We start from the raw sequence: 18,339 nt of genomic DNA on the forward strand, positions 1-18,339 counted from the left end.
TAGTATAAAAATATTATAAATTTATCTATATTTATTCATCAAAATACATATATATATAAGATTTGAATCCTCCAAAATTCATTTTTGTTATTCACTTGAAAATATAAAATATAAAATATAATATTTTATTATTTATTTTATAGGTGGAAGTAAAAGAAAATATTCAAAGATAAAAAATTATACGTTATCTTTTTAAGTGAAAAACAAATTTAGAAGATCCAAATTTATATATATGTTTGTCTTTTCTTAAGAGGGATTAGATTCTTTTGGTGAATTTTTATTATTTATTTATTTTATTTATTTTAGAGGTGTTTGAGTTATGATTTTTTCTTTGTTAGAATTATGTTTAATAGATTTTGCTTTTTATCAAGTCATTTATCTCGTTGGATTTAAGAATGTATGTAAGTTAAATCCGATTATATTTAAACGAATTTGTGATTAGATCTATACTTAAAACTTTGGATCAAATCAGATATAGATTTGTTGTATAGTAATCTCTAGACTATTAAAAGTAACTCTTTATTTTGGTCTTTGCTTCTTTCTTTTTTTTTGTGTTTCTTTAAATATTTAGTAAAAAGAATGTTCTAATCTTTATTTTTTATCGATTTTAATCAAACAAAAAAATCGTATACAAATTAAGTATAACTTGTCTTCTAATGTGACTAAACTATATTTGAAGTATGGATCAAATAAAATATGACTTTGATTGTTACACGAACATTTGAGAATTTTGTTCATGATATTTTATAACCAAAAAGTTGGGACACCTCAAGCCACTGCTTTTGGCACCAACATTGGAGCCTTTCATGCTGGCTACCACTTTTGGCATCTCATCACATTATTTATTTGCATATGGAAATCAAAATTCTTCTCAAATTGGATTCCTTAACCAGCTTTAACTCTTATTTGTACCTTATGAGCTAACCTTTTTGGTAAAATGTACCTCATGTGTCATGTCTTTGTGATTAAAGAATAGTAGCATCTATGAATAGGAGTTACTTAAATAAAGATGTTAAAAATATATTATTTTAAAGATTTTTTTAAAAATTAAGATTTAACACAAAATAAATTAAATTGTATTATTTTTATTAAAATTAGACCGGACAAATTAATTTAGCAAAAAAATTAATAAATTAAATTTTGAACCGATATAAATTAATATTTTTTTTATAAAAAATTATTACAATATCCATATTATAAAACACAACTAAAATATTCCTATTATATATATATATATATATATTAAAAACTTTAAATTCTAACCCTATAACAATAGAGAAGAAAAAGACTAAAATTTAGAATTCTCAAAATTAATATATATAATAAGAGTATTTTAGTCATTTTATATAATAGAGATATTGTTGTCATTTTTATAAAAAATAATATTAATTTAGATAAATTCAAATTTTGATTTACTATTTTTCAATCAAATTAATTTGTCTGACCTAATTTTAATAAAAATAATATAATTTAAGTAATTATATATATTAAATATTAATTATTAAAGAATATCTTAAAAAAAGACATTTTCTACATCTTTATAAAAACATCCTCTTTATGAATAGGGCCTCTAGCTTTGTTTGTGGCCGCATATATATAATTTCCTAAAACGAGGAATGAATTATTCTTAAATTATTTTGATTTGATGGGACTGAAATAAATTAAAATAAAAGATAAATTATACTTTTTTGTTTATGAAATTCGTCAAAAAATTTTCTAAGTTTTATTTTATTAAAAAATTTTAATTTGTATCAAATGTATCCAAACTATCCATTTTTTTGTTTGCCTCGTCCATTTTTGGTAATATTTTTTTCTTTTGGTCTTTCTCTTTGTTTCTTTGGGCCAATTTTTTTTATCTTTAATCCATTTTTATGCAACCGTTTTTGATGGGCTTAAGTATCTATACTACCTCCGTTTTTGGTTGTCAAGTATTTATCCAACCTTCGTAAGCTATTCTTTTCCAACCTTAAACCCAAATAGTCAAAAGTTTGTCGGGCCTAGGCACGTTTCTTTGGGGAGTGAATCCTCTCTCATAAAAAAAATTAGATGGTGTGCGGTATTTATTTTAATCATTTATTATTTTCTTTTTTATTTATTTTTGATCCCACTTATAGAATTAAAAGTGAGAGATCATACTGAATTTTGTCAAGTGTTAAAAAACCTAAAAAAAATCTATTTCCCGTCTCTTTGAGTATATAAACATTCAAAACCAAAAATATGAGACGCAACCAAAAAAAATAGCATAAATTATAAATTCAAGCGTTCATGACGGCATAACACGTCCAAAAAATAAAAAAAGGAATACAGGGAACAATGACTACTTAAAAAGACTGCAAGCATACAAGACACTGTTAGGCTGTGTTTGTTTCTGAAAATAGGATAGGACAAGATACTGATGGATAGAGACATAAAATTTTGTGTTCTTGTATTCTGTTTGGTGATAAACTAGAACAAATTATGAAAATCTAATTTATTCTCATTTTGTTCATTCAAAAAATTTGAGATGAAAAATATAATAATAAAAAATATAATTATGAAAAATTAACAAAAATAATAAAAAAAATAAAAAATATGTTGTATTTCTTGTTATTATTTATGTGTCTTTTCTATCAGGATGAACACAAAATACACTAATTCAGTGTCTCTAGATATACTGTTTCTATCCATGTCTCATCTGTCAAACATAATTTTGTATCTCAATGTCTATGTTTCAGTATCCTGTCTCCGTAAACAAACACAGCCTTAAGATTCAATGTGTGTGAGTGAGCAATAGCCCAATAAGATAAAACTCTTAAATATATGTAAGTAATGTATGTGACCTTGTAATAAGAGGTTGTTTAATCCGTCGGACAAAAAAAATAGACGCAAATATAGTGGGGCTCTGAATTCAGTAAAAAATTTGTAAAATTCTGTAAACCACATTTTAAAATTCGAATCTTAATAGAGACGGTAGATTTTAAATAATTTTTTTGTAAAGAGTCTTAGAGTATGTGTAAATGTGTGTATATAAATTGTATAATAAAAATAGATACATATCTTTTGTCTAAATTCTAAATTCTAAATACTTATTTTCAAACCAAATATGAATGTCTCTTTAATATAGTAGCATCGATCTTTGTATCTTTCTCTTGAGCTAGAAGTTCATATTTATTTTTAGGCCTTTTTACTTAAATGATTTCGTTAAAATAATTTAGCTACTATGGAAAAACTTATTCAAAGTGCTGCTAATTTTAAATCATTTATATTGTGCTCTCTAGGGTTAAATTGAGAAAGACTATATTGATATGAAATTAGATAGCATGCATAAATAGATTGCAAGTTAAGTGATTAAAAGAAACAACGAACTCTATATATATCGAGTTGAGAGTAACAAAATATGATTTTTAAAACAAGTTTAAGTTTAACCTCAATAGATTGAAATTGTCAAACAAAAAGCAACTGAAGAACAACATTAAAAGATTAAAAATTATTATTATACGTATAAAATTATAAATATTAAATTAATAAAATAATTTTAGATTATTATTGTGCCGTGACAATAATAACGATATGATTAGGGATGGCAAAATTTTATGAGACGCGAGGATTTTTGCGGGAACTGCCTCGAATGGGGATCCAATTGTGGGGAATTTTTTTCGCGGGGATGGGGATAGGGGAAGCAGGCGCGGGGACCCGAGCGGGGATCCCCGCCCCGTCCCGCTATTCTCCAAAATTTATGAATTTCCTGAATTATTCTTAATAGTTTATTTCTCATATATGTTTTTTAGTCATTTCTCACACACACATATATATAGAAATCCAAAACTCCTAATCTTTATTTGCATAACCCTTCTTCAATTCAGAGATCCATAATGCTGTCCACACTCCATCCAACCTCTCTGCAGCTACCTCCTCATCACCCTTCTCACCGCATCGTATTTTTATTTGCGGCGTTCCTTTTCGTAACTCTGTCGTCGTATCCATTCTCCTCTTTGTTGTCGCATCTCCCACCTCGTCCACTGCTTTGTCCTTTGGCTCGTCGTTGCGTCCCCCATTGTGTCATTTCAAAAGAAGTCAACATCGTGTCATTTAAACTTTTTGTATAAAATCTTGCAGTTTTTGTTTAGATACTTGCAGCTCTATTCATATGGAAATTAATAATTAGTTAGAACTATTATGTAGATAGGGAATGGGATCCCCGTGGAGAATGGGACCCCGTAGAAAATGGGGATGGGAGCAATTTTCCCCACGGCAGGAAATTGAGATGGGGATAGGGAGTAAATCTAAGGGCAGGGATGGGGAACAGGGAGGCATCCCCGCCCCCGCCCTGCCCTGCCCCGTTGACATCCCTAAATATGATGGTAACTAACTACAAATTACTAGAATATTCTACTCATTAACTTAATTATTACAAGTCTTGAATTAAAATCATGAGAAAATGAAAATCTAATTATGTTAAAAATTTAAAATTTGAACCGCTCAAGTTGCTTTATCTCAGTCGACATTATTATTTTTTTGTTCTTGCTAACATGTATCTTAAAAATATTTTTTAAAAATATTATAAAAAGTATCTTATTAAAAATTATTGAAACTATAACTATTTTGTATTAAAAAATACATTAACTATATTGAAAATTTTTTAAAAATTATATTATTAAACTATTAAAATATGTCATTATAATCTTTATTTTTTATACAAAGGATATTATTATTATTATTATTATTATTATTATTATTATTATTATTATTATTATTATTATTATGTGCTTATTTATTTTTTTCCTTTTTATTCTTTCAAATAAACCAAAAAATAGCATTATTATTATTATTATTATTATACGCAATAGTTAGCAATCTCAAACTTTTGTCATTTTCTTATATTGCTTTATTCTTTATGACAAAAAGAACAAGACTCAACCAATATAATTGAGTTATTCATGGCAGCCATGATAGCAACCAAAGATCAATAATTGTCTCTGAATTGAGAATGACATTACGTGATATAATTCTGGGAGACACAGTTTATTCACAATTATAATTACTTAGCTTGTTTTGCTAAAAAAAATTATGATTTTAATTAATAATATATTCCTAAGCTTGGCAAAAACCACCGACCATGCCTTATCCATGAACCTCCAAATTAAATATGATACGCTCCAAAATACGAGTGATTGAGAAACTAGAGAAAGTCTTCATGACAAATAATAGTGCAAAGATGAATAATATGTATATGTAGAAATAATAATATAGCCAAATTTATGTATGTTATCTTTTATGGATTAATTTGTTTGCTGATTACAAACGTATACGTATAATTTGTCTTTTTATACAACAATTTCGTTATGTAATTAAAAAGTATTCTACCAATTTCTGTCAATTTTTGTTGGGCTGAACTTTAAAGTTTATCAAATAAAAAAAAATACATCTCAATTACTCAAATTTATCATAATTCAAAATTATATTTTACTACTTCTTTCTATTTTTTTTATTACCATTGTCCTCAGTGCCACCATTGTGGTTCCATACGAAGGTCACCGTCATCGCTACACCGGATTTTTAATGAAAGTGGTTTTTTATTGGACTGTGTCTTTTTTATTGTTGTGTTTTTTTTATAACTGTGTCTAATAGAAGTATCTTTGTGAATGTGTCTTCTAGATGTGTCTCCTTATACATGTGTTTTTTAGTGGAGGTGTCTTTTATCGGACGCGTTGCAATGGACAGCGGCGATGTAAATCACAAGGGGGAGGGTGTCGTAGTGGTCCTGCGGAGGAGAAAATTGCGCATGCAAAGCGTGTTGCGACAATGAAAATTGGTTGCGGAGGACACCGACACTATGCCATTTAAACTATTACTCATTGGCCTGTCAGTCAAACAAATTAAAATAGAAAATACTAGTAATTTAATTAAATAGCTGTTAAAATTCCATTTTCAGAAACCGTTTCATCATCCTTTTTTAATTTGTTTAATCGCAACAACCATTAAATTTAATTTATGAAACATACAGGCTCCTCAATTTTTTGAATTTGAATTTCATTCACCCAACTTCACAGCAAAACATCAATGTTGTCATGGCTTTCAAATTCACAGCGGTTTAATTAATACATTGGCATCATTGATTAAATAGTTCTAGTATTTACTGACCAAAAATAAAAAAGTAAAAATTATTAGTGCCAGTATTTGATCCCAATGAGGATGACTATGGTCTTAGTTCAATAATTAAACTGCATTTAGAAAGCTAAAAAATGACTATTAATTTGAGAATAATAGCTGATATCATTATTATTATTATTATTATTATTATTATTATTATTATTATTATTATTATTATTATTATTATTATTATTATTTAAGCATTGCACAAAAGTTCTTCACAACCACTTTGTTAGTGTGCATTAGGATTTCATCATCATCATCAATGGTACTACTCAAAATTACTATTTGTAGTAGTGTTTGTAATATTCTTACATTTTAAATAGAAAATAATTTAGAGTCACAAAATCACTTCTCTTTAAATGTTGAGTTACTTCTAGCATCAAAACATACATCCTACTCAAAGTTATAACAAAGTTATAACTCTTTTTTTTAGAAAATTTTTTAAATAGTCTCTAAGATTTAAGTCGTGCATTAAAATCGTTCTTGAAATTTTAATTGTATTAAATACATCTTTAAAATTGACAAAATTACACTATATTAATTCTTAATTCACTTTTTGTTAACGATGAGCTAACATGATTTGATGGCTAGACCTTTGCTGACATGTGTCCCCTCATAATTTGCGTAGACCTTTGATGACGGATCGACATTGTGACACGTAGCATAACTATTCATATCGGCATACCAGGAAGTTTCACGTGTAACTAACCAACCGTCATCATACAATTACATGTGATCAAACTATGAGGTGACACATGTCACTAATTTCTCGTCATCAAATCACGTTAGTGTGTCGTTAACAGAAAATAAGTCAGAGACTAATATGGTACAGTTTTTTCAATCTTAAAGACATAATTGGTACAATTGAAATTTTAAGAATAATTTTAATACACGACGACGTCAATATCAAAGATTATTTTGGATATTCACTTTTTTTTAATGAAAATTTGAAATTTTTTTATGATATTATATTCCAAAAAATGTCCTGAAATCTTGGAATAATAATAGAAATAAAATTGACATATGAACGAGAAAGTAGGGATATGTGGGTATGGTAGGTAATGTGTAGTTATATAACTACAAATAAGATGTGCAAGTGTCAATAGTACATCATACTTATCCTCAACATTTTTCTACAATGACCCTCTTCATTATTATTAGCTCTTTGGATTTAAATTGATTTAGTTTGACATTCAACTCCCATGAACATGTATATGATTAGGGGTGTTCGCGGATCGGATCGGATCGGATATGTCTGAAAATTTTATTTGATCTGCACAATTTTTATTGAATCGGATCGGATATGATATCCGCACTTTTTAGTGTCGGATCGGATATCGGATATCAGATATATCCGCATAATTAAACCTTCTCTTTTTAATCATATTTCTATGTAAAAAAATTAGATAAAAATATTTCTTTCATACTTTTAAACTTATTTATTCCTAAAATATTTTTAATCAAACTCTCTCTAAATAACAAAAAAAAAATACAATATATTAATAATAATTACTAACTAAAACATACAAACAAGTAAATATAATACCAAACATATATATATTTATTTATTTTTTAATTATTATAGTGCGAATCTGCGGATCCGCGAATTGAATACGCAGATGTAGAGCAGATGTTCACGATCGGATCTGATCCGATCCGATTAATTTGCGGATCGAATCGTATCCGCAATTTTCGGATCGGATGCGAATATTTATTACCGCAAATTTACAGATACGATCCGATCCATGGACACCCCTATATATGATGATTATTCAAATATCACTATCTATAAGCAGATAACAAACCAAATCAAATGATACGCTCTCTCTATATACAATATCATCAGTTCATCACTCTTATTAGCTTCATGAAAAAATAGTATAATTACCTTTTAAGTAAATCATAAAAAAGTGTTTTCAAATGATCAAGGTACTCTCTTAAAATTTATTAACAACAAAAATACTTTAAAAATATTTTAAAAAATAATAAAAATAATAAAAGAATTTATTTTTTTATAAGTGACAAAAAATTTTTGTATTTATTAATAAACTATTTGTGTGTTTAATTTGAAGTTTTATAGAAATATTTGAATAATTGTTTAAAAAGTGCATATAAAAAAATAAGACTAAAATTCAATTTTTATTTCTTTTTTCATTTTTTAAAATATTTTTGCCATTAAAAAGAAAATTACAAAAAAAATTCACTTAATATAAAATTATCAAGTTTTAATGATAAAAATATATTTTTTAATTATAATTGCTAAAATTGTATCAAAATCTGATCTCTAAAACTCTTTTGAGAATATATATTTAATGTTTGGACAATTTTATCACATTTAAAAAAATTTTTAGTAAGTTTGTTGTCAAAAAATTTAACGAATAATTTTTGTCAATAACTTGATAATTCGAAAATATATTCGGTGGTTTGAAATACCAAAGTTTAGTGAATAAGATACAAGTATCAAGTCACTTTAAACCATAAAATATATACCTTCAAGTGCGACTACTAATATTTTGAAGGTTTAATTGCTCTATTGGTTCTTATAGTTTTATAAAATTTTTAATTATGTTTTTATACTTTTTTTTCTTTTTAATTGGGTCTTTACACTAATTTTTTTTTCAATTAAGCCCCTCTTAATAGTAATTGGCTTAATTTTATAGGGACCCAACTAAAAAAAAAGAATTGGTATAGAGACCTAAATAAAAAGAAAAAAAAGTGTAAGGACCAAATTAAAAAAAATTTGGTGCAAGGACTCAATTAAAAGGAAAAAAAGTATAGGGACCTAATTGAAAATTTTGCGAAACTATAGGGACCAACAGAATAATTAAACCTATTTTGAAATGTTGTGTATTTATTTTATTTTATAGATAAAATACATACATACTCTTTTATTATTAGATTAAGGTTTAGTTTGGATAAACATCTTAATTAAATTTTTTTTGAAAAAATAATTTAAAAAATAAATGATTATATTAAAAGTAGTTTATAAATAAGTTATTTTGTATTTGGATTTTTAGTTTTAAAAGTGTTTATTTTATAGAAATGTGATAAAAAGTAGTAGTATTATGAAAGAAGTCATTTTTTTTAACTTCTCTACAAGCTCTTAAATAGCTTTTTAAAAAGCTACAATTTGATTTTAAAAATTGTACCAAATATTAATATTACTACTTTTCACAAGTGAAAAGCTAAATAGCTTTTTAAAAAGTTGCAATTTAATTTTAAAAATTACACCAAATATTAATATTACTACTTTTCATAAGTCAAAAGTAAAAAAAAAAAAGTTCTTTTCAAACTTTCCAAACTAAAAGTTGCCCCATATATAATAATTGGAGTAAAATTATATGGATGGGGTATGGGGAGAAAGCAAAGGGTATTTTGGTACCATTGAACATTTGAATTCTATAAAGGAGAAGGTGCATGTAACGTGTACAATAATAATCTCTCTCATTTTTTCAAATTTCTTAGCAATAATAATCTCTTCCTACCTTCCTTCCCATATTATATAGTTTCTATTTCAGTTTTTAATATATATATTGAAAAATAAATATAAGATGGTGTCTAAGGTGGAAGAAAGAATGAAGAGGATACATCATCATTATGAGAGGCATAACAAAAAACAAGTTCAGAAAGTGAGGAAGTTCAAGAGAAGCAGCTCCAATGTTGAAGAAGATGGTGCTTCTTCTGCAATTCTTTTCCTTGCTTGCATTGCTTGTGCACCTTGCTATCTAATCATGCATGCTTTAACAAACAATTGACCAGCCAATGGTATGCTTACACGTGGCACAGAAAATCTAGATAAAAGAATTAAAGTGAAAATTCAGGTACAGTCGACTTCACGTGAAGTTAATAATTGAGAATCGTTAGATAAAAATTTAGTCAAATCAGTCAAACCATCTAACGGCTCTCAACTATCAACTTCTATCAACTTTACGTAAAATCGATTGCACCCGAATTTCCACCAAGAATTAATTCATGTTTGTAATTCAAATGATATAGTTTATAAGTTAATGTATATTTTTGTCTTTGAAAATTAAGAGTAAAACAAGATATAATTAATTAATTATCCTTGTGAATGTTTTTAAGTTATCGTTTTTTATTTTTCCTATAATTTTATATTTTTATAATAGTGAAATATCCAACAAAAAATAAAATATATTACACATAGGATAATAAAATGAAAAAAGTCCTAATATCGATGAAAATAGAATAAAAATAATGAGTATCTGTTTTTTTATTGTATTTTTTTTAACTCAATAGAATTTTAAATTGTAAATAAAGTTGGTCTGCAAATTTAATCTTATTGAATGATTATATTCATACCTTTCATTCCAGATCTGTTATGTTAATATAATTTAATACTGAAAAGAGTAAAATATATTTTTAATTACTTCTTAACATGAATAAAATCTCCCCTTTATTCTCTATATATTGTTCTCTCTATCTTAATTTACAAATCATTTTCAAAATCAGATTCATTCATTTTCTCTATTTTTTTTAACATCTATCCATTTTTCATCTCCTATGTTTTTGTTTTATTCATACTAAGGCCCACGTCTCAGATATCCAGGAGAGCTTAGTCTCACCATCACATTATTGTGGATTTGTGGTCTTAAAAGTTAAAATTATATATATATATATTTTTTTTCTTATTAAAGATAGGAGACTCGAACCCGCAACCTCTTAATTGAGTATGGAAAGACTATGCCATTTGAGCTATTACTCGTTGGCCTTAAAAGTTAAAACTATTGAAATTTGATATCAATAAAATTTTATTACTCTTAGATAAGTATTTAGTTATAATCGTAGATGTATACTAAAATTAGTTATTAGTATAAAATATATATTAAAATATAAAATATATATTAAAAATAAATTAAATAATATATATATTTATATATAAATATATGATAGTTGATTTTAGTAATTAATTTTAATATAAAAATAATATTTTTAATTTAGTTAATAATAAAAATAATAATAATAATATCAACAACAAAATTGATAATAATATTTATTATTAACAAGAATAAAAATAATAATAAATTTATTATAGTGATATTTTTTTAGTTATTTTGTAATAACATTTATTAAGAATTTATTTGTGTGTCGTGCATATTAAAAATTTGATTATAAGTAAAGAATGAATTAATTTGTTCTATGAAAATAATTTTTGAATACTCTAGTAAATAAAAATTTATTAGAAATTAAAATGTTCCATTCAAATTTTACAAGACTTTAAATATTAGTTAAAATCATTTTTGCATGGTCAATTAGTTCTTGATTTTGTTTTGGAAAAAAAAATACATTCTAATTTTGTAGTAAGACTACTCTTTAGTCTTTATGAGCTAGGAACCATAGAAGTTAACTTCTCGAGAAGTTAACCATAATTTTGTTTGGTATTATTTTTGAGAAATATTTTTAATTTTTTAGAAGTTAATTTAAAATTTTTTAAAAAATAAAAAAAATCATAAATTATTTTATCATTTTCATTATAAAAAAATGAAAAATTGTAAATTTTGAGAGCAGAAGAAACGAAAGAAAACGAGAGAGAAAGAACTGAAGAAGATTAATAAAAAAATCACTAATCATTCTCTTTATTGTCACAAATCATACAAGCAAGAACTAGAGAGGAAGAACCATCACCGGAAGCCTTCTATGATTTTATAAAGGGACAACTTAAAAATATTGAAAGATTTATTATCTTTTATTGTAATTTTTAATAAGTTATTTATAGATTAAATATGAGTGATAGGTCAGCAAAAGTTTTTGAAATTCGATATATGAGTATTATCTCAGCAAAAAAAAACTTCCTTATTATGCATCTTTAACTTGTATTTTTATAATTAACTCACAGTTAAAATTTTTTAAAATTTGATTGATTTTAATTTAAATTTATATAAATAAAATAAATAAATTTAAATTATAAACCCTAACAATTAAGCGCTTGACGCTATGAATTTTTTAAAAATCAAAGAGATTTCGAGTAATTATCATTAATAGTGTGAAAACGGATTTGACGAAAACCACGACATATTTATTAAGTATTACTTATTATCTTTTTATTTAGTTTTTTAAATAAAATTATTAGTTATTATGTGAACTTATTAGTAGTTTTTTTTTTAAATAAAAGAGTAATATTATTATAATAAGAATAAAATATAACTATAATTTAAAAATAAAAAAATAACAACATAATCAAATAATTTATATTTGAGTTGTGCTCTATTACTAGGGTTGCCGTCTATTCTGTTCTGTTAGCGTTAGGAGAAATCTTAATCGTGAGTTTTTTTCACTCTTGTAAGTGTCTTTGGTTGAACAATGGCAGCATCTGCTGCCTTTCAGAGGCGTGATATGTGTGCAATTGAAGAAGAAGAGAATGAGGTATTGAGGTTTGAAGACGAGGAAATTCAGGAGAGTATTAAGAAGTGCAATAGGAGTTTGATTTAAGGTTATTGGCGGATCGAAAATTTAGTTCTAGAACGTTGGAGGCAATCAGAAGGCTTTTGGGTGATGGACCATGGAAAAATTTTATTCCAATTCTTTTTCAGCAGTGAAGTGGATATGCTTAGGGTGGAAAAGGAGGACCGTGGTTGTTCAAGAACTATATTTTGCATCTCAAACGTTGGAGAGAAGATAATCCGACTGACGAGAAAGAATTTTCATGCGTTCCAATATAGATCCAACTATGGGATTTACCGAAAAAAATATAAAAGTAAAGGACTCGACAGGAGGATTAGAGGATCATTAGGGCAAGTTATGGATGCGGACCTATTTATGATGAGGGGGAAGGAAGATCGTATTATTAAGGTTCTGGTACAGCTTGATGTTACCAAATCTTTGCGTAGAATTATGAAGATTTTAGGCAATAATAACCAGATTCTGGAGGTGTAGCTCAAATATGAAAAAATTGGCAATTTCTGTCACTATTGTAGAGGAATTGGACATGAAATTAGAGCTTGCAATGGTTATTTAGAAGATTTCGTGGCAGGAAAATTAAAAGAGGAAGGATGGGGGGAAGTGGATTAGAGCGGATCAATTTGGTCGAAGAGTTGAAGAAGACAAGGAGAATAACAACTCAAATCATAATTTCAGCACCAACACACAAGATCCTATATACAAAAAACCAACTCCGGTATGCCTCATTCGAGATTTTGCCAATCTCTCAGTAAATGATAGGAGCTCGCAAGCTAGGCCAGAAGAAGAGGAAGTTCAAAGTGTGAATAAGACGCTGTTGCTAAGTGACACCGGGAAAGCAAAATTTGAGGCTAGAGGAGTTTTGGAGAAAATAAGGAAGGAAAAAGGGGAAAGAACAGATCAGTATTATCATAATAAATCAGTTGGCGCCTTTTCAATTGAAGTGTGTGAAGGAAAAATGAGAGTTTTGGAGAAGAAGAAGCTGAATTTAAAGAAATTGGCTAGGAAAGGGCAGAACCACAAACCTGTCATGGGTGCTAAAAGAATTACAATAGAGGTGGAAGAAAATTCAGCAACCAAGAAGCAGTGTTGGGAAGGACGGTGAGATAGTTACAATGGGGGAGGGTGCCACCCAAAATTGGGCACCCAATGAGGTATGAAGATGTTGTCGTGGAACTATCGGAGTTTGGGAAAACCCCTGACAGTTCACAACATACAAAGGATTATAAAATCTCATTCCCTCGAGGTGTTGTTCTTGTGCAAAAGTAAAAACAACACCTTAAATGTGGAGAGAGTCCTAAGGAGAGTCGGATTTGATTCAGTCTACACGGTAGATCTGATTGGTCAGTTTGGAAGTTTAACATTGGCATGGAAGGAGGGAATAAGTATTCAGATTTTAAATCGGGATAATTTTCTAATTCACTTTGAACTAGAGATTCAGCGAAGAAATTTGAGGTGGGAGATTTCGGCGGTCCATTTGCACACGGATGAAACTATTAGGGAGTAATAATATTCAAAGTTATTACAATTGATTGAGAATGGTGGAGACTAGATTATACTTATGGGAGATTTTAACACTATCACAACTCATCATGAGAAGGACGGGGGTAGACCTAAATGGCATCATCTATAAGGAGTTTTAATGACTTTATTAATGCGGGAGGGTTGGTGGATTTGGGTTACGAAGGTGAAAAGTTCACATGGTCAAATAGGCAATTTGGTGGCAACTTTATCAAAGAAAGGCTGGATAGAGTGTTGGTGTCAATGCGATAGAGGGCAGAATTTTCAAATGGTTATGTTAAGCACCTAGATGACATGGGTTCGGATCACAAGCCACTCCTTATTGATTCGGATAGGGAGGTGAGGAGAACGAAGAGGAGATTCTGATTTCAAGAGAGAAGGTGTGAGAATGAATAGGTGAATAGGTGGTGAAATTAATTAAGCATACTTGGGCGCCAGACATGAGGGTTTCACCTATGTTTAGACTGGCTGGGAAGCTCAAGGCAACTAGACAGTGCATAGTGGAGTGGCAGCGAAATTCTTCTTCTAATGCCAAAAAGAAAATTCAGAAAATTAAAAAAAATAGTAAGGGAGGCAGTTAAGGGCGATCAAGCTAATGGAGCAGCTATCAGGATATGGGAGGCTGAATTAGAAGATGTACTTGAGTTAGAAGAACGATATTGGAAGAAAAAATCTCGAGTCCAGTGGCTGAAATGGGAAGACCGCAATACAAAATTTTTTCACTCCAAATTTCACACTAGGAGTAGAAGAAATAAGGTACAAGAGTTAGAAGATGCCGAAGGGAATGTAACTACCAGCGCTGAAGGCATTGCATCAACAGCCCAATGATACTTTGAAGAGCTCTTTACATCAAGTAACCCAAGAGACCCAGCAACCGAAATTGAGGGTATCCCAACAAAAATCAATGTTGTTACCAACCGGGCACTAACTAGACCGATCACAGAAAAGAAGTGAAAGCTGTTGTTTTTTCTATAAATGCTTTTCGGTCTCGGGAGAAGATGGATTCACTGCTAAATTCTTTCAATTTTTCTGGAAAACGATTAAAAGAGATGTGTTTCAGGCGGCTATAAGTTTTTTTTCGAGAGGTAAAATCCCAAAATCCTTTAATCATACTCATATTTGTCTTATTCCGAAGGATCTGAATGCAAAATTCATGAAACAGATCTGACCTATAAGCTTGAGTAGTGTTTTTTATAAAATCTTATCAAAGATTATGGTGTACATGCTTCAATTTGTGATTAATAGACTCATAAATGATACACAGAGTGCTTTTATTAAAGGGTGGTTGATTAGTGATAACGTTTTAATTGCTCATGAATTTATATATTTTTTTAAAGAATAAAAGAGACGGTGATTATGAATTAGCTTTAAAACTAGACATGAGTAAGGCGTATTACAGGGTGGAGTGGAGCTTCGTTTGGGAGGTTATAAGAAAGTTGGGCTTTTGTAGGAGATGGATGGAATGGATTCAGGAACTGGTGACGACAGTTTCTTACTCTGTTACTGTGGATGGTCATTCTCATGGTTTTTTAAGCCATGTAGAGGGTTGTGTTAAGGCGACCCTCTTTCCCCTATCTATTTTTATTTTGTGCAGAGGGATTGTCCCATCTGCTCTACAGAGGAGAACAGAGACTGGAGATTATAGGTTTGAGACTTAATCAAAGGTGTCCTAAAGTCAGTCATCTATTTTTTTATAGAAGACTCAATTTTATTCAGCAAAGCTACAGAGGAAAGGTGTCAAAATCTGCTTCTGATCCTACAGGTTTATAAAGATATTAGCGGTCAAGCAGTAAATCTGGATAAATCCTCAGTGTTTTTCAGTAGAAATACTCCTGTGGACATTCGTGATCATCTATCTCACATCTTACGTGTCTCTCACATTGGCAACCATAACAAGTATCTTGGGCTACCAGCGGTTATTCAAAGATCCAAGAGAGCAACATTTTCGTATATCAAGGATAAAGTGATACATAAACTGCAACACTGGAAGAGGGCCTTGCTATCCTCAAGCGGCCGAGAAGTACTAATAAAGGCGGTGGCAACGGCAGTTTCAATCTATCATCTGAGTTATTTTAAACTGCCAGAGACACTGGTTGATGAAATTCAAAAGCTCATGCTCCAATTTTGGTGGGGACAGTGAAGCTCGAAAAGAAGGATGCACTGGATAGGATGGAGAATTTCTTGTAGACCTAAATCTCAAGGGGGCCTTAACTTCAAAGATCTTAAAGCCTTTAACCTTGTAATGTTAGCAAAGTAAGGGTGCAGACTAATAACTAAGCTACACTCTCTGATTTATAAGGTGTACAAGAGTAAATATTTCAAGTTCTCAAGTTTTTTAAATGCAGGGACTGAAAACAACCCATCTTAGGGCTGGCAAAGTGTTTTGGAGGGTCAAAAAGTGCTAGAAAAAGGAATTTTATGGCAAATTGGCAGAGGCAGCACAATTAGGATTCAGCAAGACTTATGGTTAAGAGACTTTCAAGCAATTACTCCTAATCCTAATAACCCAAAGGGTCGAAGACTAGAATGGGTCTCAGATTTGATGCTACCAGACAAAACATGGAACCAGACACTAATTTGCGAGGCATTCAATCTAGCAATTGCAAATGCTATTCTAAATTCAATAATTCACCAGGAGGAGGATAGAATTACCTAGATGAAGGAAAAATCTGGGATATATACAGTAGCATTTGATTATGGTGTGGCCTTTCAATTTTTTCACCCTCCAACAGATTTTCTTCTAAAACACTACAGAAAGAAAGAATTATGGACAGCCATTTGAAAACTCAGATGTCAACCGAAAATTAAAAATTTTATGTGAAAAGTGTTGCATGACCTGTGAAACAGAAATTGGGGCAAAGCATCCAAATAGTGATACCGATTTATCCAAGATGCCACAGTAAAGAAGAATCGGCCTTCCATTGTCTCTAGGCTTGTCCGGACGCAGTTGAAGCTTGGCATGCTTGTGGCCTCCCTGTTCCATCTTACACGGACCTTCCATGGCATTGGTAGCTGAAACTGCTCGAATGGTTCAGTGACGCTAACGGGAAGAAGAAGAGGAACTTGACAACTATTACAACTTGGCTGAATTTGAAGGCTAGACATAAATTTATTTTTGAAGGGAAACGACAGTCCCCCTACCAGTTGCAGAAGAAGCTATGCGGATCTTCAATGAACCTCAAGATTAGAGATGTCTCTCCCTCTCGTGAGACCTTTACTCTTCTTATTATAAGTTTAATTGTTTTTTGGTGGAATATTTTCAATACTATTCTTTTATTGGTGTCCAAATATGGACTGTAAATTTATTTCTAGTGAAATAAAATGACTTTATCTTTGACAAAAAAAAAATTTATAATTTATAAATAAATTTTTTAAAATTAGTTTAATAATATTAACAATTAAATATGTAACAATTTAAGAAAGTGTATTTAAAATTTTAAAAAGTAATAATGTAAGTAAATAATAATTTATAATTTATGATATGTGTTTAGGAGGATATTTTTAGTATTCTAGAGCTAAGTGACAGAACGATAATCTTATCATGTTGAAGGATCTGAATAATAGAAAAATTATGTTATGTCGGTCTTAGACTTTAAAGAGACTATGAGTTCGTTTAAAAAATATAGATGCTAAATTAGCGGTATTCATAAAGTCTATTGGGTTAAGTTAAGACAACAACAAGTCCATTAGTACATTTTATATTCAATAAAAATCACAAAATTATCATTTAATTTCCAATTATTAAACTTATGTTTTAGTTTGTTTTGTTGTTAGGGTATTAAAAGATTTAATTTGGTTCTGATTTTTTTTTATAGGATTTGTTGAAATTTTAAATTTAAACCAATCTAATATAATAAGATCAAATCTGATTTAATACAATGTACAACTTATTTATAGATGTTAAATAATTTTTTTTGGATGAAGAACAATATTAATTAAAAGTAAAGAATTTTACTCAATTTATAATCTTTACTCTTTATTATACCATTTTGGCAAAATAAATCATAAAGTAATTAATCTAATAAATACATAACATCTTAGAGTATAATTTAATTAATATTCAAATATTTTAGAATATTTTAACACTTATAATTCATTCTTTTCTGGCACACCCAAGAGAGAGAAAAAAAAATATATATATATGGTGCAGACTCTGATGGCTTATTTTTTTCATGGCTAAAGTGACTAAGTGGACCAAACCAAAAGAATGTTGGCATGTGGTTTAGGTAATGTTTGGTTGTTGTCTATGTCTCAAAGAGACATATACACGGC

The sequence above is a fragment of the Arachis ipaensis genome, chromosome B8, assembly GCF_059453495.1.
Source record: "Arachis ipaensis isolate K30076 ecotype BB chromosome B8, ASM5945349v1, whole genome shotgun sequence".
NCBI classification, from domain to species: domain Eukaryota; kingdom Viridiplantae; phylum Streptophyta; class Magnoliopsida; order Fabales; family Fabaceae; genus Arachis; species Arachis ipaensis.